This window comes from Melospiza georgiana, chromosome 4 (assembly GCF_028018845.1).
Source record: "Melospiza georgiana isolate bMelGeo1 chromosome 4, bMelGeo1.pri, whole genome shotgun sequence".
NCBI lineage: Eukaryota > Metazoa > Chordata > Aves > Passeriformes > Passerellidae > Melospiza > Melospiza georgiana.
In genome coordinates, this window is record NC_080433.1 from 55,364,115 (window position 1) to 55,388,043 (window position 23,929).

Sequence of the window (23,929 nt, forward strand, 5' to 3'; positions counted from 1 at the left end):
TTCGCGCGGGCCGCGGCACCTCGGGGGCTGCCAGCAGGCTGCAGCCGGCCGGCACTGCCAGCACAACACACGGCTTTGTTTTCCGCCCGTCTGCTAAACTCGTTGTGTCTAACGGAGCCGGCGGAGCAGGGCGGCGGGAGGGGAGAGGGGGCGGGAATGGGCAGCCGCCGCCAGCAAACAACTTCCCCGACGGTTTGTTTACATAGCAGGTGGAGCTGCCGTCCGCCGCGACCCACAGCGCCCGCTCCGCCGGGGACCGGCCGGGGGAGGCGCGGGCGGAGCGGGGCACGGCCCGGCGCATCCCGCCGCACTTTTTTTTGTTGCCATTCCCCCTCCGCTGCTTTCCCCCCCACCCCTCCCCGCGTTATTAGCACTTCTGTGCAGGCCACTCTGCGATCATGTGAGGGAGGACTCCCTTCGCACTCCCCTCTCTCCAAAGCAGCCGGGGTGTGCGGCGGGTTTTCTTTTTTTTTTTTTTCCCTCGTCTTTTTTTTTTTTTTTTTCGCATTCCCAACAAAACACATACACACAGGCGGCACACTCCGCACACGGGCGGACCCGCACGCCGGGGGAGGGAGAGCAGCACCGCCAGCGCCAGGCAGCGCCAGCCGGCGGGAGGGCGCGAGGCTCCGACGCCGCTCCGCGCCCGCGGAGGGCCCCGCGCCGCCCGCCCGCCCCCGCTCCCCCGGCCCGCGCGCGGCTCCGCCCGCAGGGACTCTGCATGTGCGCGCGGCTGCGCGCGGCTCCGCTCGCCCTTTCTCTCTCGGTGTCAGCTCGCCGGGACGCCCTACACGGTGTCTCCTCCCGGTAAGTGCTACCCCCCCACCCCGCCCCGCACACCCGTCCCCTCCTCCCTCCGCTCCCCGGTGTGACTTGCTACTTCCAGCGCTTCCACCCCCCTTCGCCGCCGCTCTCTGACTTGCCGCCGCCGCGGGAAAGTTTGGCCGCGGCCGGCGGGGCCGCAGCAGTGACATGTGTCAGGTCTCCCGGCACCCGGTGGCACCGCTCCCAAACACGCACCGCCAGCGGGGGGCGGGGGCGCGCTCTGCGCTGGGAGCCTGCGGTGCCCCGGCCGGAGTTGGGGCCGTGCCCGGCGGGCCGGGCCGGGCCGGCCGCGGGAGCCGGTGTGAGCTCCCCCAAAACAACTCGCGGCGGCTGCGGGTCGGCAGGGCCTCCCTCCCGCCGCGCCGCGGACCCCCCACCCCCGCGTAATTAAAAACAAACAACCTGTAGCCTCCCCGCTCGGGTAGAGAAGTGCCAGGCGGGGAGGGCTTGGGGCCAGGCTGCCGAGGAAGCGTGTGCGGGAGGCTCGGCTGCCCGCCCGCCGTTTGCCTCCCCGTTTGTGTGGTGGTGTGTTGGGGGTTTTTGGGTTCCCCCCTCCTTTTTTGTTTTTCCCCCTTTCTTCTTCTTTTTCCCCGAGACCTCCCCAGCAGACAACCCGGGTGAAGAAACGTGTCACGTTTCTCCTTTGTGTGCTGCCTGCCCGCCTGCCCGCCGGAGGGAGAGGCGCACCCCAGCCCCCGCCTCTCCGCCCGCCCGCCCGCCCGCGCGGAGGGGCCGCTGCCGGCCGCCCCCTCGGGGCGCCCCGCGCCGCGCTGCCCCGGGGCGCCCCCGCTGGCGTGGGAGGGGAAGCGCAGGGCGCCGAGGTGCCCGTGGGGCAGCGGTGCCCCCGGGCGCTGTTTGGGCTGCGCAGGGAGCACGGTCGTCTCCTGGCCCAAGACAAAATTGCCTAAACCCAACAATTAATAAATAATGATGTTGGAGCTGCGGGGTTCCGGAGGCGGCCTCCGTGCCTGGTACGCAGGGGCCTTCCCTTAAAATTGGCTTTGAAGTTGAGGAGAGCTTCGGGACTTGGAAAGTTTGGGAAGCGTGATAGATTGCGAGGGCAGAGCGGCCTTGGCGGCCTTGGCTGTGGAGCGGGCTGCCCCGTGCCGTGCCATCGGCGGTGCCAGGGCAGCCCTAGCACGGAGGACGAGCGCCGGCGCCTCCGCTCCGCGTCCTGCCGCGCCGAGCGCGGGTGCGCAGGGGCAGCGCTCCCGGCCGCCCGTGCCCTGCCGGACAGCCGTGTGTACCGCCCGCACGGCCCCGGTAAAGGCGCTCCGTCAGGCGGGTTTGCTCTGCTCCCGTAGCTCGGCTCGCGTCAGGTTCGGCAGGCAGCGGGCCCGTGCCGCAGCGCAGCCCCGGCCGAGAACGCTGGCGAGCGCCGGTAAGGTCCCGGGATGGAGCTACTGGAGGGGCGTAAAGCTTAGGCTATGGGCTGGCAGGAAAACGCTCATCTAAAATTTGTGAGAATTGTCCAGGTAGAAAGTGGGCTGCTGGTGTATTCTTCAGGGAAAAATAATCTCAAAAGTAACCACCATGAATTTGTGATATTGTCCTCTATTAGTAAAGAGTGCAGATGGAGGAACGAGCAGTACCCTGTACCTGGGAATTGCTTGTACTTCTAGGAAGTCTTGCCTGTGTACATGCCAGCCGAGAGAAACACAGAAGTTCCTCTTCCAAAGAGGATCTTCTCTTGTCTTTCTGTGCATGAGAGCCCCTATCCAGACTCAACTCTTGAGAGTGGGAATCTTTCCTTTGGCAGCCGTAGGAATCGCTCCATTGACTTCACAGGCTCGGATCAGGCCCTTGGAAATTTTTTTACGAAGGTGGGACTCAGAAGTTGTGCATGGTGTCTATATCTCCCCATTAAGCCTGTGTGTGGGGGGGAAGAAGTCAAAGTTTTAAGATATTTTGACAGTTTTAAATTTTTTCTTCTGTGTGCTAAGTAATTTAAAGCCATTAAGGAAAAACATTACTGCTAGTAATATTACTCTAAAGAAAATATGATTAATTATTAAATTGGTTTCTCTAATGCTACACTAAACCCTTCTAAGTGGGATATGGTTTTAATCATTCAAATAAGTATTTTCTAAAGTTTTTTCTTGACGATGATAATTTGTTCATGTAAATGTAGATACTCAAAATACCCGTTTTGTAGTAATCTGCAGTTTTAATGTAGTCTTTACAAAACGGTTTTGTTTTGTAGAATTTTTGCGTGCTTAAATCATTAATTTAATTACTCAGGATAGTAGATCAGTAAAAGGCTAAGGGGAAGGAAAGAGTATTTCAAATACAGCATTTCCAAAATGCCTGTAGTTAGACATCCTAATTTATTTTGATAATATGTAACACCTGAAATACACTGCTTCATATGAGGCCTTGTTGGTGTAGGCTTGAAGCTTTAACAGTAACCTTAGGAGGAAGCTTAAGCAGAATCAATTGTATAAATATTTGTGTATTTCTTTGTTTTTAGTTTAACCTCAACGATTTTTACATTGTGTCACGGGATCTTGCTACAGTGCAGTGTTTATATCATCTGAGAAAGGAAAAACCTAAATGTTTTGTAGCTTTCTGTTTAGTGAATATTTATGTAAAATGACCAAATAGTCTCTAAGGAACAACCAAATTAGAATGGGTTTGAGTGTGAGGAAAAGAAATATACCAAGTTCAGGACATTCAATCAGTAAATACATGGTATTCTTTAAAAGCTGCACTGGGGTTTGTGCAGTAGTCAGGTGAATATTTCACAGATTTTTGAAGTGATTTGTTTATTTGGTGGTGTTTGGCTTTTTTTTTTTTTGTTGCATTTTTTTTCTATAGTAATCTGTTGCTTATACATGTTTTAATACTTTCAATAATAGAATGTGGTGGGACTATAATTTTAAGAATAATGGTTTATTTGCTTAGAAACATTCCTATGAGACTCCATTATTTTTTTTTTAAGTTCTTGTTGGACTTAATTTTTTTTTTTAATTACTGTAGAATAAGATTTTTTTAGGACTAATTTGTGTGAGCTGGAATAAGCTTTTGGTATTCTGAGAAATATACCTGATTCAGCATTGCATGCACAGGAGTTATTCGAGGCTAGTGGGCTGAAAACAATAGAAAACTTCTGAGATGTGATCCATGTTGTGGCAGTGTTTTGCTATGTGTCATTGAAAATGTCACTTAACCTCGTTGTTTTTCATCATCCATATGTGAGGGCTGGTATTTATCTTTCCAATAAAGGGGTTAATTAATATTTCTTGAACACGGAGTACTTTTTTAGTCTATTTCAATTTTTACCTGGTTTATTTTGGAGAAATTAAATTGTGATGGTGGCTGAAAATGAATGGTTCCTAGGAGTCATGTTTTTTCTTTGTTGGTTGTATTGTTAAGAGGTCACTTGCTCATATGAAATGAAAATGATTTAGCACATAGGTCACTGAAAAGTATTCATGGAATGATTTTAACTGGAGAAAAATGCAAATCACAGTCAAAATGAAAATGCTATCAACTTTGTTGTAAAATGATAATTTTCTGTACATTGGAACTGATTTTTCTTTTAAAATTTTGTGACAGCTAATAGGTCTAGAAGTAATGCAAACTGTCTATTTTTTCACAGCCACTGTAGCATACTTCTCAGCTAATCCTTGTTAGAAGAAATACTTGTCATTTAGATTCCTGTTCCCTGCCCTGTTTTGATTTGATACCTTTCTTGATTGTATGTGTAAAATAGTGGCACCAGAAAAGCATCATATAAGTGATGAAATTGTAGAAAATCTTAGCTGTAAAAAACAAACCTCTTAAAATTAATCTTAAAATTGCAATAAAATAGTTCCTTGTTAGTTGCTTGAAGGCTTTCTTCCACATTTGTTCCTTTACAGAATAAGCCTACTTACTGTAATAATTTCTAAGAGTAGCTTTAGACTTAAATTTCAAAACTTCTGCGCCAGCATAAAAACAAGGAGCAGTGTTACAAGTATTATTTAGCCCTGATCGTCTTTTTTTTCTTCTTTCTGAGGCTTTCAGTAGCTTAATCAAATTTACTGTTTTAAAAATCTTCCAAAATATTCACTGCAAATTATAACAGGCATCTCTTATTTGTTGCAAGATTTGAATCTGTTTTTGCTTTCTGTTTTTTTGTTTTTTTTTTTTTTTTTTTTTTTTTTTAATCCCATTTCTGATAGGTTTGTGTTTAAGGGCAACACCATGTTTCATGTCAGAAAGGTGGTTTTGAAACTGCCAGTAATAGCTTGCTTATGCTGTCATCACTGAAGTAGCTGAAAATAATCTCTTTAATGAACAGTTGCTACGATGTTTATTGCTTCACCAATGTATAGTTTGGGATGATGATAGAAAGTAACATTTGAACTCTGAGGAATGAATTTGTGTAGAATTATGTTTAATATCACAATTTCAGTTCCTATTCTAAGAAAAATAAAGTAAAATACTAAGTATACTGTTTTAAGATCTTTACTGTCTTAAGTCTTTTTAGTAAGTTGTAGAGGTTGCTTAGGAGAGGGAATAAGAATATTGTAGGTTTAACTTTTTGTTCATTTACTTAGTTATTTCTTTTTCCTGCTCATAGTAATTACACATCCGTAGTTAGAAATGGGTTTGCTGCAGTTTGTTTGTTATTTAACTGTATGCATTAACCAGGCTGGTTGCTGAGGACACAGCTGATTCCCTTGGGTGTGGTGCACTGCACCCTCTCCGTGCCCTGAGTGTGGGGGTCCCTTCTGCTGGGTGGCACGGGGCTTTAGGTGGGTGACAGATGCCTCTCTAATTGGTTATGCTGAGGAACAGCAAACAGGTTTAAAGGACAGGCAGCACCTTCATTCAGCGTGCAGAAGGGAGGTTTTCTGCCCTGCCCACTGCATCCGTCTCCCTTGCCGTGCTGTGTGATGTCCATTCCGGGGTGAAAGGAGCAACTACTGACCTCCATCATACAGCCCTCTGAGTCACAAAGAACCCTCAGAAGTTCACAGACTGGCTTTGGCTTACCTGTAGATCTTGCTTGTTTACCAAGGAGCTTCAGCTTCCTGTGGGCAGCAGGTACTGGAAGAAGTTGGTGGAGTGTCTGTTTGACAACGTTTCCAGCCCATTGCGGGTGGCAGAGTCCTCAGGGACACACACTGCGAGTCCTTTGCCCAGTGAGCTCCTTTGGACCTCTGTGGTCAGTCTGACATGGCTGCAAATTGCACCATGTTAAGTATTTCTGTAAATTGCTGATATCAGTCTTGTTTCAGTTTGCCTCCAGGACATTATGAGGATGACTGAGATTCCAGTGGGCCCGTGCCAGTGGGAGACACTGTTGGGCCCAAAACTGGAAATTCATTTGAATGGTGATGTTTTGAGGCTCGGGGGTACATCACTATTTATAACTGGAAAGTTGCTGGGGTTTTCTAGGCATGGTGTTTTGTAAATAAGTATTGTTACAAGACAAATCCTTTATCTTTTAAGATGGATGTTTAGTTGATGATCATTTTAGAATAATTTATTTTTTCTCGATCAGCATGATGTGTATTTTGCAACTTTCTTCAGAATTTGTCTTCACGTGAATTCAAATGCTGATTTATTGCATTATTCAGCTTTTGTATTTCAGCCTTAACCAACATGCTATGTTATGTATTTCATGTAATTTTAAATAATGTATCTGATATAATTTGACTAATTACATTTTGACATATGTTTATATTGAAATTGTCTAATCTTGATGGATGCTGCCACTACAATTTTTGCCATCTTGTCCCTTCAGAGAAGGAAGGAGAATGGCTGTGATATTACATTGCTTGTTGAACAGGACCTAATTGTGTTATTAGGCCTGAAAACTATGAAACTTGTGTTTGGAGAAACAGTCTCAGAGTTGCAAAGCTATATCAAGCATAATAAAAGATACTTAAAGTATCTTTTAGGTGTTGATTTTGAACTTGCCCAGGAATGGTGAAGAAAATGTAAAAGAGGTAAACATCATTTCAACTTTGCCGTGCTGTCAGTGCTAAGTCTTACAAAAGTGCTCACAGTTACATTGTTGATTTATCCTTTTGTAAGTCCTGATGTTGAGAGGGCATATTGTTCTTCTGGAATTGTAACCCACCTAGTAAAACAATTGGTGTAATAAAATCTGTAATTGATGTTTAACAGCTTGGAAATTAGATCAGAAATTGTCAAGTTTTGCCATGTAAAAATATTGCAGAGGAAATTTTAAGGATTAGTGAGGGGAAGCCACAAAGGGCTTTGGAAAATAGAGGGACAGCATGCAAACAATGGAGAGTTGGGAAGTGAGGGGGGAAAGGCCAGAGAAAACATGTGGCTGGGCAGGAGCCAGCAAAGGCTTAGACAGCACTGCCAGGAGATGGGCAACTGCTCAGAAAGTAGGGGCTGAGAGTCTTAGAAGAGCAATGTGATTTTCATCTGGTGCCCAATATGGAAAATAAATTTCTTCACCTTCACTTCTGTGGGAAGAAAAACCAAACTTTTTTGTGCACCGGCTTCATGCACATGGCACAGGAGTTACACCAGGTTACAGTGGCCCTAATTGAGGCCGATATTTTTTAAATACTAGATCTTGTTAAATCTAGTGTATGTCTTTGGAAACTAACTTACTAGTTGTTGCATTGAAATTTGATATTTAATACTGAAAAAAGTATCAGTTTATTAATGTGACAGAAGGGGGACAGAGGTCTTTTGAAGATAAAGGGAAGAAAACTGTCTGGAAAACAGGCTAGGAGTTTTTAGAGTCTGAAACACAGAAATTGAAATATCTCTGATTTAAGACACTTCTCTGTGAGAGAAAACAAACAAGATTGTCGTTTCATTACAATGCTTACAGCATTCTCATTACCTGTAAATGAAAACATGAAAACCTAATGCAGTGAGGGGTGCACAGACTGCAGAGATACACGTATCTGCTGTTGTGCTTTTCAATTGTGTCAGTGTTTTCATCTTTGTAGAACAACATATTCAATAAGGAATACGATATCGTGTGTACAGTATGGTGAATGTAAGAGGAAGAGTGCTGAGAACTCTGTGATATGTGGCAGCAATCATTCTTCATTGAAAGAATATATGGGTGCTAAAACTGTAAAAATATTAGGATGGAACTTTGCTAAAGATCATGAAATGCTTTTGTAGAAAAATTTATTCAGACCCATTTGTTACCAGTCCTGAATGCATTTAAATTACTTTTAATGTTGTGAAGATGCCTGTAAATTGTTTTCAGTACACAATAACTGTCAGCATACATATAAGAATATGTATGGTCAGTAATTCAACAGATAACTACATTGAATATACAGAAGTTTCACATGGTGTCAGGTTCTTGCACTTTCTTTGGCTTTAGAAGAAAAATTAAATCTATTGTGATTGAAACTTTAACTTGGTATTCTATTTTAAGAGAGTGACATCTTGAGGAAGAGTTAATGATGTTTGGTGTTGGATGTTCTGGATCTGTTCTTGAGCCTCTATTTATTATTGACCAGGAAAGGGTGTGAAGTATACCTGAGCAACCAGAAATGTACTTCTTATGAACTGACATATGAAGACCCTTAAAAAATACTGGTTAAGGGGTTGTTTTTGGGTTGGGTTGGTTTGTTTGTTTTGTGTATTTTTGCATTTGTTTGGTTTGATTTGATTTTTTTCTTTTTTTTCTTTTTTTTCCTTTTATAAAATAGTTTTTGGTTTTGAGTCTGGGAATCAGGGCACACGTTCAAATCACAGAGAAACTAGGAGAATGGTAAACTGCCAAAATATTTGTGTATTACTGCAGGGGTGGTAGGTGAAGAAACTGGTGATCAATCCAATGTGTGTGTGTGTCCATGCCTGTGCATGTGTGATTGATCACAGCACTTCTGTCTCCATCCACAGCTTTCTGGCAAGGAGACCAGAGCCTTGAGAAAGAAAGTGAATGTATCCTAGTGGGTTTATTGCATCTCAGGTTATGGCAGAGAAAGTCTTCTAAAGAACAGTGCTGTCAATCCTTTGCTAAAAGAGGGAATGTGTTTGAAGAATGTGGTTCTCCAGGCAGGAACTGACCATGCTGGAGAGTGTTTTACAATGTAAAAATAGGTCTTTAATGCATTGTGATAGGAAAACATGGCCTTCCAAATTCTCCCTTGAAAAAAATGAGGGAAGGATGGCTCTGAACCAGGTTAGCATTCATTTCCAGACTGTGTATGGCTTGCAACATTGGAGTGTGCCATGCTCCAGCTTCGGGTTGTCCTCTGGGCTGGTTGTGGTGTCTGGGTGTGCTGGGTCTGGCGGTGGGGCCTGGATCAGTGAATGATTCAGTGGTTCTGTGGCTGGCAGCAGATTGGCACTTGAAGGACTCTGCTCAAATTGAGCCTCCCTGCTTCTGGAGCACGCACGCTTCTTGTGGCTTGACCTGTCTCAGGCTTCAGGAGAAGATGTGCTTGAGGTGATGGCCACACACTTGTGTTGAAAAATCCAAGGCCTTCATCTCTGATCCCAAGCTTTCTGAAATGTGATATGAAGACTAGCTTTTATGGCTGAGGTGCTGAGGCTGGTTGGTGATTTTCATGTGTTTGTATGTGCCTGTCCAAAACAGGTTTTTGAAACTGAGAAGTTACCAACTACTTAGCTGCTCTTCAAAGCCACCTAGACTGAGACAGGTGATGGATTGCCCATGCATATTTAAGCCAAATCAGTGTGTTACCAGTTTTTCTTTCAATAAAAGTTCTTATTCCAGCTGTTTCATAGACTCTGAAGCAAGTCACCTCAAACATGAAAAAGTACAGCATTCAGGTACATCATTGGTGAGGGTCCAAAGACATATGAAAGAGACATTCCTGAAAATATGAACACAGATGTTTGTTTTAAAGTATCCAGTCTGATGAGCCAGGCATGGCTACCAGGATGAGTACTGTGGGCTGTAGCTGTAGGGTGTTGTGTGCCACATGATTGGTGCTAATATGCATATGCAGCAAATCTGGCATTTCCCAGGAGCTTTGGGCAATGTGTGAACAACAGTAATTCACTGTATGTTTGTCTAGAAAGTGAATGGCTGAAGTTGGACCTTGCTCACACTTTTTGATACTCCTCTCCCTTATCATTTGATTGTCACATAAGAGGAGAGCTACTGTGAAGCCTGAGAGAGGTGGCAGATGGAGAAGGCTGTGTACTTGACTGGTCCCTCGGAGTTGCAGGCTCAGCGCTCGCATTTTAAATCTTTCTGTGACTCAGTAGAAGAATGCATTTCTATTATTCGATTATGTGTAAAAATGGAACCTGCTGTCCTGGACTTAACTGAAGTGCTATTTTTAACATATGTTTCGGTGCCTGTCTTCAGTAACTAGAATTATTTAAACTGAAACTATTAGCGTTATTATACATAGGTGCCCGCACATTTTGTGACTTAATAATATCCAAACCTCTAAATATGCATATGTATCATTTAAATATAATTTTATAAACATTTTTCTGTGTTCTGTGACTGACGTTTGGGTCATTGTTGCTAACAGTAAATTACTATCAGAATGGGGAAGACCTGTTTTTCCAAGTCGTTATTAGGCTTACAGTTTTGCTCCAAATTCATGTATCAACAAAATTTCCTTAGGCTGAATTTCTCTTTTTCTAAGATGCTGATGGAGCAAAATGTAACCAGAGTCTATTAAAAATACCTTTCTCATTGTCACCTGCAATATTACCATAATTGGAACTAAGGAGCCTGCAGTTGCACAATATTTATGTTGCAATCCAAACTGACACAGCCTGGAATGCCTCGGTAGCAAAACAAGACACAGACCCAAGGCTCACAGAGTGTGCTTGGGAGGGAGTGAGTCTCTCCTCTTGGAAACCTCCTCCAGCAAAGGCATCCTGGAGGTCTCCCTGCTTTGCTGTGTGCTGAGGTGGTAAGCGCTGGCAGCTTGGCTGTGGAGGGCAGTGACGGGTGTGGGTGACCCTCTGTGCCAGGCTGCAAGGATGGCTGCTTTGGGAACCTGGGAGGCTCTAGGAAGACATTGCTCTTTCTTTGAAATTGACTGACTGGGGTGATTTTTTCATTCCTTTTCACTCCTGACACTTTGGGGGCCTCTTTCTTAGGAGGTGTTGTTCGGAAGAAACTATTTCCCAGCACCAAAGAAAAGTAAATGCATTAGAAGCGTGAGTCATTGTCCAGTGTCACCTTTTCTGCGCAGATGGCTGTAGGCACAGTGAAACCAATGTTAATCTCTGCTGCATCTCTGGTAGGCTCCTCAACAGCTGATGAGCTTGATCTATTACTCCTGGCCTTCTCTGGCAAGCACAGCACGGTATATTTGCCTGTGACTGACACACTTAGATCTATGGCCACAAGATATCTGGTCAACTCTTCAAGCCTTTACCTTTAGCATTAGCTTTAACCCCTCAGGGCTCAGCTGCTTGCAGCATTTAAAGCATGGCAAGAGGTTTTATAGCAGAGATTTGACTCAGCAAGACTTGTGCTAACTCTCACTGAAGATATAAAATACAATTTGTAGCTTATAATTGCTGCCTAATATGATCTTGGACCCTTACTTAAAATCCATTTAACTGATACTGTGCTTTCTTTATAAGGTTATTATTGGGAGCTAACCTTTTCTTGTGTTGTGGTTAAATGTACAATGTAATAAGGGTGTTTTTTAATGTGTTTAAGAGTTAGAAGATATGTTAGAGGTAACCTTTATGCAGAGAGTTTTATATAGTTGTAGTAAGGACAGCAATATTAAAATCCTGAACATTAGTACCATCTGAATATAATTTGTTCTCATTCTGTTTTGTGTGTGCCTGCTGGTGGAAGATGATACAGTATATTGAAGAAATCGATATTCTCCAGTATCTTTCTTATAGGTAATTATTAACCTAGTGCAAATTACTTTCTCCATATTTTTTTTAAATTTAGATGCATTCAAAAATGCAAAACATGTACTGGATATAACAGATAAATCACAGTTCTTTCTTTCTTTAGACTTCAAGGAGAGAAAACTAAACCCAGGATTTTAGGCACGAAACTGAAAGCCTCCCAGAAATCTTTACTTCCTTGTTTGACTTCTGATATACAGGCATGGGCCATGTCTGTTGGATGTCTGCAGGGAACACTAGCTTATAACAGATTTAAAGATTTATTTTCCTCAGTGACAAATGTTGGTACTTTTTCTCTGTGAATATTTGTCTTTCTTTGATTGCCTATTAGAAATGCAGGTTTTCTTAGAATTATAAGTTAAAATGAAATATTTTTTGTATTTTTTTTCCTTAATCTGATACCTAAGTATATATGTAGAATTTGGTATACATGGAAAAAAATTCAGAACTTGAGTCCCTGTACTCTTCTTGAAACTGCTCTAAATGATGGTGAAGGCAATGAAGTTTCAGATGAGCAAAAGGGTCAGGAAAAAAAAAACAAACAAAAACAAACCAGAAAGATGAGCATTATAAGTGTGGACTACCTTTGTTTGAATTTGTATTTTGTTGTTTCTGCTGTTAGTATAGGAAGTTCTTTTCTCACTCTTCAGAGCCTTTTTTAAGAAAATTATTTTCCTTTTTCCCCACTTGTTCATTTTTCTTCCCTTTTCCCTCAAGGGGGCATTGTGGGTTGAAGAGGGAGAATGAGTTTTGCACATATCAGGCCTATAGCTGAAAAATACTTCTTTTTCTTAAGTTCAGTAAACTGCTGTTGGGGTGAACACATCTGTGTGGATATGGGCAAGAATGCCTGTAAGAGAAAAAAACATTATTTTTTATCTTAAGTAGGTGTGGAAGGGGGCCAGCGGTGATGGCTTATGGGGTTGAAATTAACTGCTTTTAATGTTGTGAAGAATGATGATGACAGAGACAAAGTGCCTTCCTAAAATTTCTAAGTATAATTCTTGGCTCAGATGTATACTTGCAGAACTTTGTGATAGAGTTACTTAATCTCAGTACAGTAAAGATTAATTCATTAATGGTTATGAGGTGTTGATATAATTAAATAGAGAATGCCAGTAAATTGCTTCCTGGAGCTCAGTGATTGCAAACTCTGGTCTCCTAATTTAATCCATCCACTGCTTTCCATTCACTTGCTGAAATGCTTTCTAGACTGAGAAATTAGCCCTACTCCAGGCACAGTAGCTGCAAGAACTGAGTTGGTTTCTCTTAAAGGAGAGCCTTGGATGAGGAATAGAAGTGTTTCCTCAAGAAAAGTTAAGATTGGATGGAAAAAGGAAAAGAAACAGGTTTTTTACATTGGTGAATGTGTCCAGTGATTGTGTTTCTCACTAACTACCTGAATGTTATGCTGGTTTGTGGTAGCTCTGACACTTACACAGAAGAAAAATTAAGATGCTTACAACCCAGTGAAAGAGATACTGACCAAATTAGAAAAGCTAGCTAAGTCAATTTCTTTCACTGGTGCTGCAGTATTTTTCATATCTGGCTTTTTTGTTGTTCTAAATGTTACCATTCTCTCAGCGGACAGTCCATTTTTCCTGTGAATTATTTAAATGTGGGAAGAAATTATTTTATGGAGAAATTAGATACCTCTGGAATTAGCCTTTCGCACAAAGGGTAGTTTAACTGCATGAGGCTAAAGTTCACTTTATGCTTTTAAAAACTGAAGCTCTTAAGAGTAGAGATGTATGAGAAAATACATTCTTTAGGAAAGTGTCAGTGTTTTGCCTTCATAGGTTTTTCTTGTGCAAGGTATTCTTCATCATCTTTCTGTTAATTTGCTTAATACTATGTTGAGGTAAAACTGTAGTGTAACCCTTTGAGCTCTAAAAGGGACTTAGAATCATGAAGTAATTTAGTTGAAAAGACCTGCAAGATCATTGAGTCAAACACTGATCGCCACCATGTCAGCTAGATCAGAGCACTAATTGCCATGTCCAGTTGTTTCCCGAACACCTCTGGGGATGGTCACTCCACCACCTTCCTGAGCAGTGGTTCTGATGCTTAAAAACCCCTTCCATGAAAAAATTCTTTGTGGCGTCCCACCTGAACCTCCCCTGGTGCAGCTTAAGGTAATTTCAAGGTAAAAGTGCCATGGATATCCTGCTACAAATTGAAGAGAATGGAAAAAAATGATTCCCAAATGTTGATTTGGGAAAAAAAAATCTTGTTGAGTAATCTCCCTAATCTTTGCTTCAATTATAGAAATAATGGGAATAGTTTCCTTAAAAGCCTGCAGAAAGAGATCTGTCCTTTTAATATTTCCCACAGTGTTTCTGTAGGCTTAATATGGATGTGTTATTTGGAAGGTGGTGCCCTATTGCTGAAGCGCATCAACTGCATTTCATTTTTCCAAAACCTTCTGTGCGTTGTGAGTAAAGAGGTTTTTGTTTTTACTGCTCAGTTTGTTATAGAAAATTTGAGGGGAAAGAGAATTAGCTACTGCTCAAATGTTGGTGATACATTCTGGAATTTTCTAATGCATTAAAACAAAATTTTTAAGTTGAATTTACTTCACATATGTGTGCGTCTAGTAATAAGAACTGTGTAAAACAGCTAATAATTGTACCCAAACTGCTTCCAGTTCAACCATGTCTTTCCCACAAAACATGTTTTGCATAAATGAAAATTGTGCTTCTTGATTTTACTTGGCAGATCTGAAGTACTTGTGGTAAAAACTGTTCTAGCAAACTGCACAAAGCTAAACTCTGTAAAAGGAATCCCGACAGCTGTTCTGCAAATCATTGTGATATACATTGTACTTGTGACTTGATCAGGTTGGTTATTGCAATATAACATCAAAGGCATTGCATCTTCTGTAGCTGTAGACTCCACTGAAGGCCTGCATTTTTGTTCTCGGTGAGAAGTTAAAAAAATTTATGGCAATGTGAAAATATATTTAGTGAGTAGCTGCAAAAGCTGTGTTTTTTCTGTCTCTGGGTGGCAATTCTAACAGTTTGAAGTCTCTTAAAATTCAGTATACTTGAAATAAAAAAGCCATTTCTATGCTTGTTTGCAAAGTTTTAATTTGTTTTAAACCACGTTGTTGATCTAGAGCTTTTGCTCATTTAAGGTTGATTAATTGCTTTTGCCACTTTTGTTTGCAGTTCAGTATAATCTCATGCAGACTATTGTATTTTTTTTTTAATTTTAATCTTCTGTTGATGGTTGTAGGTTTGGATGGGATGTTAAATTTGACCACTAATAACTGAAGGATTTAAATAAACAAATAAATAAGATTGAAAACAATAACAAAAGACTGCAAACTGGAACAAATGCTTGGCATTGCAAGTTTATTTTGTGAAGCATAATTTCTGCACCTGCTGTATACCCCATTGTGGAAGCTCTTGTTTTCATTTTTTTTTATTTAGAAATAGAAAAAGGTTATCATGTTTTCATTCAAGTACCTTTATTTAAGGCAGATTTAATAGAAACAAGAATAATGAGCCTATGTCTTACACTGAATGTTTTTTAAATGTGTGTGCCTTTTGTGATAATTACTATTCATTAAGGCTCACTACTCTTTCTTTAAAGGATAACTCTGTTATCTTACCTGTAACATGGATGGGTGAACACTGACTGGAGTCACTTCATGCAAAATGTAAAATACATTTCAGATATGGAGTTGGAATTGGGTTCTGTGGCCCATCTGCATTGCTGCAGTGCCTTTCAGAGTGCTTGGGTAAGTCCCATTGATCCAGTGTGACCCACACTACAAAGGATTAGTCTCTTATTGATAACTGACATGGTTAACTTGGCCCAAGCAGGAGCCTCTGATTTCTGCTTACAGGGCTGATGATGCAAAGGAAGATGCTGTAACAGTTCAGCTTTGGAAGTGCCTATGTGCTGTTCTTAAAAACTCAGAGTCCTGCTACCCTGTGTTTCACTGCTGTCTCACAAATATTTGTGGTTGACAAAAAAGCTGAATTGTCACTGTGTAATGAATGACACATAATCCACCTCCTGGTGTTTGCAGTATACTGATTTTCACATACTTACATACATAATGGGCAGACAGAAGAGTTCAGAAGTCTTAAGACAGGCCAGATGGAAAATGTGTTCAAATTTAAAAAAACCCCTGACAACAAGAGAGAGAGAGAGGAAGAAAGAAATATAATTCTGCTGATATTAAAAGTATGAAGGAGAAGAGAAAAGAACGTCTGTTTTCCATCTTTTAAGGAGACTTTTTTAATGGTTTTTGAACTTCTGAGATTATGATGCTTTTTCTTTGTTATAGAGCTGTCAGAAAATACAAAGGTTATATCTGTGCAGACAGCTTAACTTGCTTCTAGCTCTCCAAAGTACTTTAACTCATTTCATATTCAGCTGTTAAAAGTGTACAGGTCTTGGAAAAATTAGAGCATTATAGCTGTAGCCATACCCTCCTGGACAGCCAGGATGGAGCTTTTGGATGAGAGCCGTGGCAAGGCATGTGATGCCCTGCACAGTGGCAGTGGCTTGTCAGGGCTGAGGTGTTAAGCAAGTGTGCCCCTGTAATCGGGCTGTGAGATACTTCTGGAAGCCAGAATATGGGTCAAGGAAACCTTCCTCTGCCATAATCCTTTCTAATCTGTGCTTTTGGAAGTTTTTGAGAGCACTTCTATTGCTAAGGAGTGTAGCTCATGATTTTTCTGTTTGCTTTTTCTTGCTTGTACTTTTTCAAGTTTTCTTGTCATGTTTATTTAAAGATCCCCTCCACTATTCCCCTAATAGTGGAGGGGATGGTTTTAGAAACACACTATTTCATCAACAAAGGAGGATCCTGACAATTCCATATAACTGAGAGGAATACTGCAAAGTGAAGAAGCTGCATAAGATACAGTGGAAGTACAACAAATCATCCAATTTTTACCAAAATCACTGTACAATGGAAAGTGCCTCTTGTCAGCTGAAATGTCAGATGTATCAGGAAAAAGTTAAAGTGGAACCTGATTTCTGTAAGGCTAAAGATTCAAGTAATTTGCTTAGAGATGCAGTAGAAAATCAATCTTGTGCTTAAAAGAGGAAACGGTAGCCTTCAAGTCTCATATCATGTTTTGTAGCTGATTGCCTGTTTTTATTATCTCCCCGCGCTTTTCCTTCGGTACTTACTAATGCCCTTTGGTTAACTCCATTATACCTTTGAAAAACTTCTTGCAGAGCTCAGCTACTTTGGCTTGTTTGCTGGGTAAGCCTCACTGATATTATTATAATTAATAGGATGTGTAAAAACTTCCCAAACCCAGTGTTAGAGAGTCAGGCTATTAAAACTCGGTACCCCATATATTCTGCAGTGTGCATGATTTCCATCCTCTGCAGCTGGGGCTCATCAGAGAAGAGGCTAGAATGGCATTGATCTTGCATGCTGTGGGGGAAGTTGGTGTGGTAAGAACACAACTCAGCTTGTAAAAGAGTAAGAGGGATGGGAAATAAAGTCAGTTTACAATTTGGAGTTGTGGCTCTAATTTTTTTTTTTTTAATTTTTATGCCACAGGGTTAAAAAATGCGAGAGAGGGATGGACTGTATTTTTAGATACTGAAAATCTTTGAAGATCTGGTTCATAAGTGAGTGTTGAAACCCTTTCTCACAGTTATGTGTTACATGCTAACAGTTTCCTTGGCTTGACTCTTATTTTTGTTAGATAGTACTGCTTTATTTCCTCCAAAAACTTTGATTTTAGGATTTTTTCTTTAAATTATGAGAAATTAATAAGAATAATAAGAGCTAAAGTAAACAGCCTGATATTTTTAAGGATTTTTTTTTAATAACTAGGGTGTATTGTGACTATTTGTTCTTTGCTAGTTCTGTGAAGGTAAACTATGAAACTGATCAAAAACTTTACAAGGCTGAGAGAAAATATACCAGCTGATAAAACACCAACTAAATGCATGATTAAGAAGTCTGGAAATTATACTGGTTAATTTGAATAGTATATGAGACCTCATCAAAAAATATTTAAGTACAAGGAGATTACAGGGGTATACTTCTAGAGATACATTGTTTCTGGTTTTGCTTTCAGTAGCAGGATCTGCATCAAGACTGGAAATTTCTGCCTCTAAAAAAGGCATACCTATTTATTCTGCCTAATTGGGTGAATATAAACATTTTATATTTAAACTGGGAAATAATACCCTTGAATGTATAAAAATATCTTGACTTGAAATAGCAAAGCTAGATATCTTCCTAAGTTCCTTCCTTTCCTTTGTTTTTCTTTGTTGATGTCAAAATTTTTTTGATACATTCTTAAAAAGCTATATGGAGAAAAGACTTTATGGAGAGAAGATAGTTCGTAATAGAGTATTGTTGGTCCGCCTTATGAGGGCGTAACAAAGCCCATTGGGAGAAAGATTGTTTTTAACATTGAGAGTAGTTATTTGCAACAGTATTAAGGACTTCAAAGTATATTTCACTGGGATACTTCAGGTTGTACTTTAAGGACTTTTCTGACACACCCTGAAATTTGCTGAAGGAACTATACTAGCAGTACTTAACAACCAGGCTATGTATCAATGTTGTTTTGATGGCTGTTTTTTTTTTTTTAAAGAAGCATGACCGTGGTTAGTGTGCTTATTGGCATATTGATATTTGTTCACTTTATGCCTGCCCTTTGACAGTGTTTTAGAGAGCTGGATATAAACTGCAAGGACCACCACTGGGTTCTGTGCAAACAGAGAACTACTGAGTCCCAACCCAGAAGCAGGACAATTTACATACGTGGGTAAAGACAATGTTTAGAAACAGGCAAAGGAAGACAGAAAAACAAGGAGTTATCATAGCATATCAACAAATAATTGGTTTTAAAAATTTCCATAGGTCTCCTGCCAAAGCAGTTTGAAAGAGGTTAATCAGTTACTCTTGTGGATGTTCATAACATTGTGAGGTGTCAGCCTGGATAAAAAGCTTGAAGACACTTAATTGAAAAAATAACACATAGGTGATGGAAGCTGGCAGCCTGGACGTAAAGGAGAAGGGAGTTTACCTCCAGCTATGGAATGAGAGATGATAGGAAGGCTTTGACATGGAAGATAAGTGATTAATATATAATGGGATACTGGATTTATGTCAGTAGAATGAGATTACATTTGTCAAGATTAGAACAGAAGATTTGAAATAAGAGCGATGGAAATATAACAGCTGTACAATTTCAGAGAAGAGGGGTACTTTAAAGGTAGTATTTGCAAAAGGTCCTACAATATTTGTAGGACCTTTTGGAAATACTCGAATCTATAGGACCTAGGTGCATGTATCCAAAGACTGAGAGAGATGATATCCCAATCGGCCTAAATGAATGGTAATATTGCTGAAGGAGGGGGGTAAGAAGAATGCTTATTAGAGGAGAGTCTTCTAACTGTACAAAATTGTGATCCAGCTCAGAGCAGCAGTGTGCTGTTAGAGATAAGGGGAGAATCACCTCCCCCACGTGAGTGGTGATCTGCTGGGCTCCAGAATTTTTTTTAGGTCCTCTACCATTTCTCTTGTGGAAGAGGATGTTTCATAAATTTATTCAAATATTACTCTTCTTTGCTTTTTCTCTATTGATCTTTAGTAGAAGCATTTGCTGGTTATGCTAAAAGTGTGTCACACCATTGTTGATGAAGTATCACAGAAATATGTTTTAATGCACCAGTTACATGCTGAAGTTTTTAGGTTTTCAGAGCCAGGATTGACTTGTATGCATTGCTTACTAGTGGTGAAACCATGAATTGTGAAGATCAGCCAGGTTGAATGCCTGTAGAATTTCTGCCATGGACATGATTTTAAATATATACATAGGTTTCCACCTACTAGGAAAAAGGGTTTGAAAATTCTTAGGCAAATCGCCTCTCTTTATATATAGAGTCAAAATATCTAATTTGCTTGTTTATAGAGAGATAGACAGTTTTGCTATGTAGTTCCTATTGTTTACCTCCACCTTCATCTCTCTATGGACATCCTGGAACAGGGCTCTTGTGTTGCTGTGGATATCTTTAATTTCAAGTGGAAAGTGATGGAGTAGTGTAGTGTGAGGTAGGTCCAAGACGCTGTGAGGTTTTCTTTCTTGTTGAAACTTTATGCTCAAATAGAGAAAATATTTTACTGAAGCTTGAAAGTGATTTGATACCTTTTTACTTTGGTCAGGTCTCTTGGTCTGTTGTATATTTACTAAAAATGTTGTCAGTTTTGTTTTCTTTTTAAGAATTTCTCTTTGGTGTGTTTCCATCTGAACTTTATTAGAGGAAACTGAAAAGTTGGGTCTTTTTTCTTTTGCTTTTAGACTTGTGGCTCCGTGTGCCCTCTGAGACCCCAGCAGGGAGGGCCGGGTGCCGTGCTTTGCCATCCCTGGCAGAGGGCTCCTGCTCACCCCGGGGAGAGCGTTGCCCTGCCCGTTCAGTCGCTGAGGACTGCTTCATTACCTCCCTGCTGCCCAGTGCCCCTTTCTCAAGTTCTGAAAAGTGTTCAGCAGATTTATCACTGCTTTTTAAGAAAGTCTTCATGAGCATGACCTGAGGTTTTACAGGAAATCTTGAAATAAAAGTAATAATATTGTTATACATTCTCTCACATTCAGCCACACATGCTATCACAAAAGTAGCCTTGAAGCTGTTTTAGTTTTACAGCAAAGAGTGTTTCTTTTCATATCAGGTAATCCAAGCTGCTGAGTTTTTTCTCCCCTTGGCTTTGAAAACATGCCTTTATATTAATAATCCTGGATTTTGTGCTGAAAGTTGATTGCTCTAGTTGATGGTTGATATTCCATAACACTAAATAAAAGCAAACCAAAATTTTCCCTTTTTCCTTTTCCGATCTGAAATCTACCAATATGTATCTTTAGAGTTCACCATTAGTGGAGGTATAATCTCTGTGCCTGCTTTTATTCCTGGCCACTGGGAGTTTTGCTACCAGCAATAAAAGACAACCTCCATGTTGTACTGCACAGTATAGATATTGTAAATTTTGGTCTTGCTTTCCATTGATCTGGTTTGCCATATGGGAATCATATTCAGCTGATCTTTATTTCCTGAGTCAGAAATTCTGTTTTACCCATCTTTGGGGCTTTCAGCATTTTATTCTCAGTGGGCTGTCAGGTATTGCACATGAAAGGAAAGGTTCAAAGGCATATAAACAAGGTTCAGGTCTGAAATCTTTACTTAACACTGTCTCTTTTTTTTTTTTTCTTTTTTTTTTTTTCGTTTTACAAACATTTGCCAGACTGGAGGATCAGCATGAAACCTTAATAAATTTTAGACATTTATTCTCTATTATGAACATTTTACACATACATAATTTTGGTGTAGTCTGGAACACATCAACTGTAAACTTGCTAGTGTGGGCTTGCCAGCAACAGGATTAAAAACATTGCAATTATTTTTTTAAAGTTTATAAATTATTTTTCTTGGAGGTTTATTTCCTTTCGTTTCTGTTTTTGTTTCTGTAGCTGCCTCTAAAAGACTGCCATTGTTCTACAAAGAAGTTTTGAATGACTGACTATGCAGATTTTAATTAATACGATGAGTAAAATTTAAAAAATAAAGATACCATCCTCTCTCCTTGCAATGTCATTCTACTGAGAGAAATTAATTTGAGGAAAAGTGAGAATGAGCTTGTTGCTCACCTGTGAAGTGCTGCTGCCAAGGAAATAAACAGTCATAATCTTAACAGCTTTAGTGCCTTAATTATTTAAGCTCTTGGGAAAAAAATGCCTAAAATTTAAGAGATTTCAGTCACTTGGAGGCAGTGATACAGAGGTTCTAGATTCCATTAGTGTAGCTTGACTCTTTTTCTTACTCATTTGTACTGAAGTGTATTTAAGGTAGCATACTGGAGTGTGTCTCATGTTACACTTCCATCTCCAGTATATCTCATTTTCCTTTTGTGTTTTTTTTTTTTTTTTAATTAGACAAGGGAAATAATAAGGGATCTTGATACCCATTACTAGAATTCATTCATTGTTCTTCTGGCCCCTTTCTTCTTCATTGCCAAGTGGATGTAGAGCGTTGGAATTGGCTCAAAGGGATCATATTTTGTCTAGGAAAGGTGTGTCTTGGGTGTGCCTGGGGATATATTTTGCTGTTGAGGATATGGAAACAGATGAGAAAAAGTTAATCAAAGGCTGAAAGAAAGGTGGCGCTTCCCCCAAAGCTCCTTCACCTTTCACACAGCAGGAATAAAGCTGTCAGAGAACTGTGCTCTCTCACCCAGTCGCAGACTCCTGGTTTGGCTTTTCTGGACTTGCATGGCCTCTTCAACATGAAATTATGCTGTAGGTTTAGCTCACTGCTTAATGTTCAGTCACATCTGCCTCCTTTTCTCACTTAGTGCTTTCTCCAGCTGAAATAAAGAATGGGAGTGTGGCTTCATGGAAAGCTTCTTTAAAATTGACAGGTGACCGAAGTCTGCAGTGGATCTTCTTTTTTGCAGTATTCCTTTTTTGTGAGCCCAAAACATTGTGCTCTCATTCTCCTTGTTCAGCTTTCCTCACTTCAGCAATCAAGGATGGTTACGGCTCCTTGGCTCTCATGGCTTTCCCCTCCCATTGGCTAAGGCTGTGAGACATATTCCTGTCTTGCCCTTCCCAGGTTTTGTCTGTTACACTGGTCTTATTTTGAATTGGGAAGAAAACTCAATGTAAACCATGAATTTATGGCTCCTGTGGCGGGAGTGCTGGAAGGACAAGACAGGCAGAGGAGATGAGGAGGGGACATTCCTCTGTGTGTCAGTGACCAGCTGGAGTGCCTGGAGCTCTGCCTGGGAATGCAGGAGGAGGCAACGGAGAATTTATGGGTGAGGATTAAGGTGAGGGCAGGGACAGGTGACAAAGTGGTGGTCTGTTCCAGGCTGCCTGGCCAGTAAGACCAAGTGGATGAGACCCTTTATAGATATATAGAATAGCTGGGTCCTCATGGGAGACTTCAACCTCGTGATAACTATGGGGGGGACAACACAGGAGGGCATAAGCAATCCAGGTGGTTCCTGAAGTGCATTGATGGTAATTTCCTATTCCAAGTGATAAATTTGCTGATGGTGAGAGGTGCTGCTGAACCTTGTTCTCACCCACTAGGAGGGACTGGTGGGGAGTGTGGAGCCCAAAGGCAACTCTGGCTGCAGTGACCATGAAATGGTGGCATTCAAGATCCTTAGGGCAGCCAGGAGAATGCACAACAGACTCGCTGCCCTGCACTTCAGGAGGGCAGACTTTGGCCCCTTCAGAGAACTGCTTGGTAGAGTACCATGGGATGGAGCCCTGGAGGGAAGAGGGGCCCAAGAAAGCTGGCCATTATTAAAGGGTCACTGCTCCAAGCATTGAGATATTGTGATTTCCCTCCATATGTTTATGGTGGGACATTCTTCCTAAGTCCAGAGGGAACTAAAAATCTGTAGCATTTGTTTAATCTCTTCTCAATGGGCTTTTGCTAGGAAAATTGCATGACAAGTTGTCTCTGGTATCTCACTGCTAAAACACAGGTCAAAAGAATTCTAGATTTTGAAACCTTCTATCAAACACTCCCTAGACAACACTAGAGAATACTGAAGTATTGCTTGGGATAATGATAAATCGTTATAAATCTAATTGTGAAGTACTCTGTAGAATTGTTACGCACCTATTTAACAGATGCATAAAAACTCCTCAAGGTGTCTTTTTATGGGGAATTTTGTGTATTTAAGATTTTCTGTAAGCTAGGACACCACACCACCTTTGTCAGCTGGTGCTGTAATTCTCGGTATCTACACCTTTTGCAAGCTATACGTTCAGCTATACAACCTCTGTGGCACAACTGTCTCTGAGGATGGAGCCGTTGAAAACGCTGAAGTAGGCAGAGCAGGCAGCTTTATCTTTGTCATCTCCTCACAAGACTTTGGAAGAAGTTTGGTGTCTTGGTGTAATTTTCAAAATTCTTGGCCTGGTTCCCCATGAGTTTGGGAGTAGAGCCTCTGCTGGGCTTCTTTAGGAAAAAGGAGTTCCCTGTGAAGGAAAAGATAAAGATTCTTTCTGCATAGCTGAGATCTTGTTCAGGGGCCTGTTTATGTCTTGAAAAAAAAGAGAAATGAAGACCAACATGGTTTTTGTATTTTACTTTAATACAAATTCTTTCTAAATTTTTTTTATTTGAGTACATCAGAGCTTATTTATATGTGCATTATCAGAACAAACCAACTTTCCAGTAGCCCCTAGGACAAAATTACTTATGGAAGTAGAAGAGAAAAGGGCTTTAACACAACAGGACAGTCATCTGCATATTTCTCCCTTGTGGGAAGAAGACCTGAAGA

The 23,929-nt window shown here is 41.0% G+C and overlaps 1 protein-coding gene across 5 annotated transcripts in view; it reads left to right on the forward strand.

The window, feature by feature from the left end:
• Positions 1-727: 727 nt before the first annotated feature.
• Positions 728-23,929, forward strand: part of FOXP2 (forkhead box P2) — a 399,281-nt gene continuing 376,079 nt past the window's right edge. For all 5 annotated transcript variants that reach the window (XM_058022205.1, XM_058022208.1, XM_058022209.1 and 2 more), the window contains exon 1: positions 728-807. The gene's annotated coding sequence lies outside the window, so the exon portion shown is untranslated. The remainder of the gene's footprint in view (positions 808-23,929) is intronic.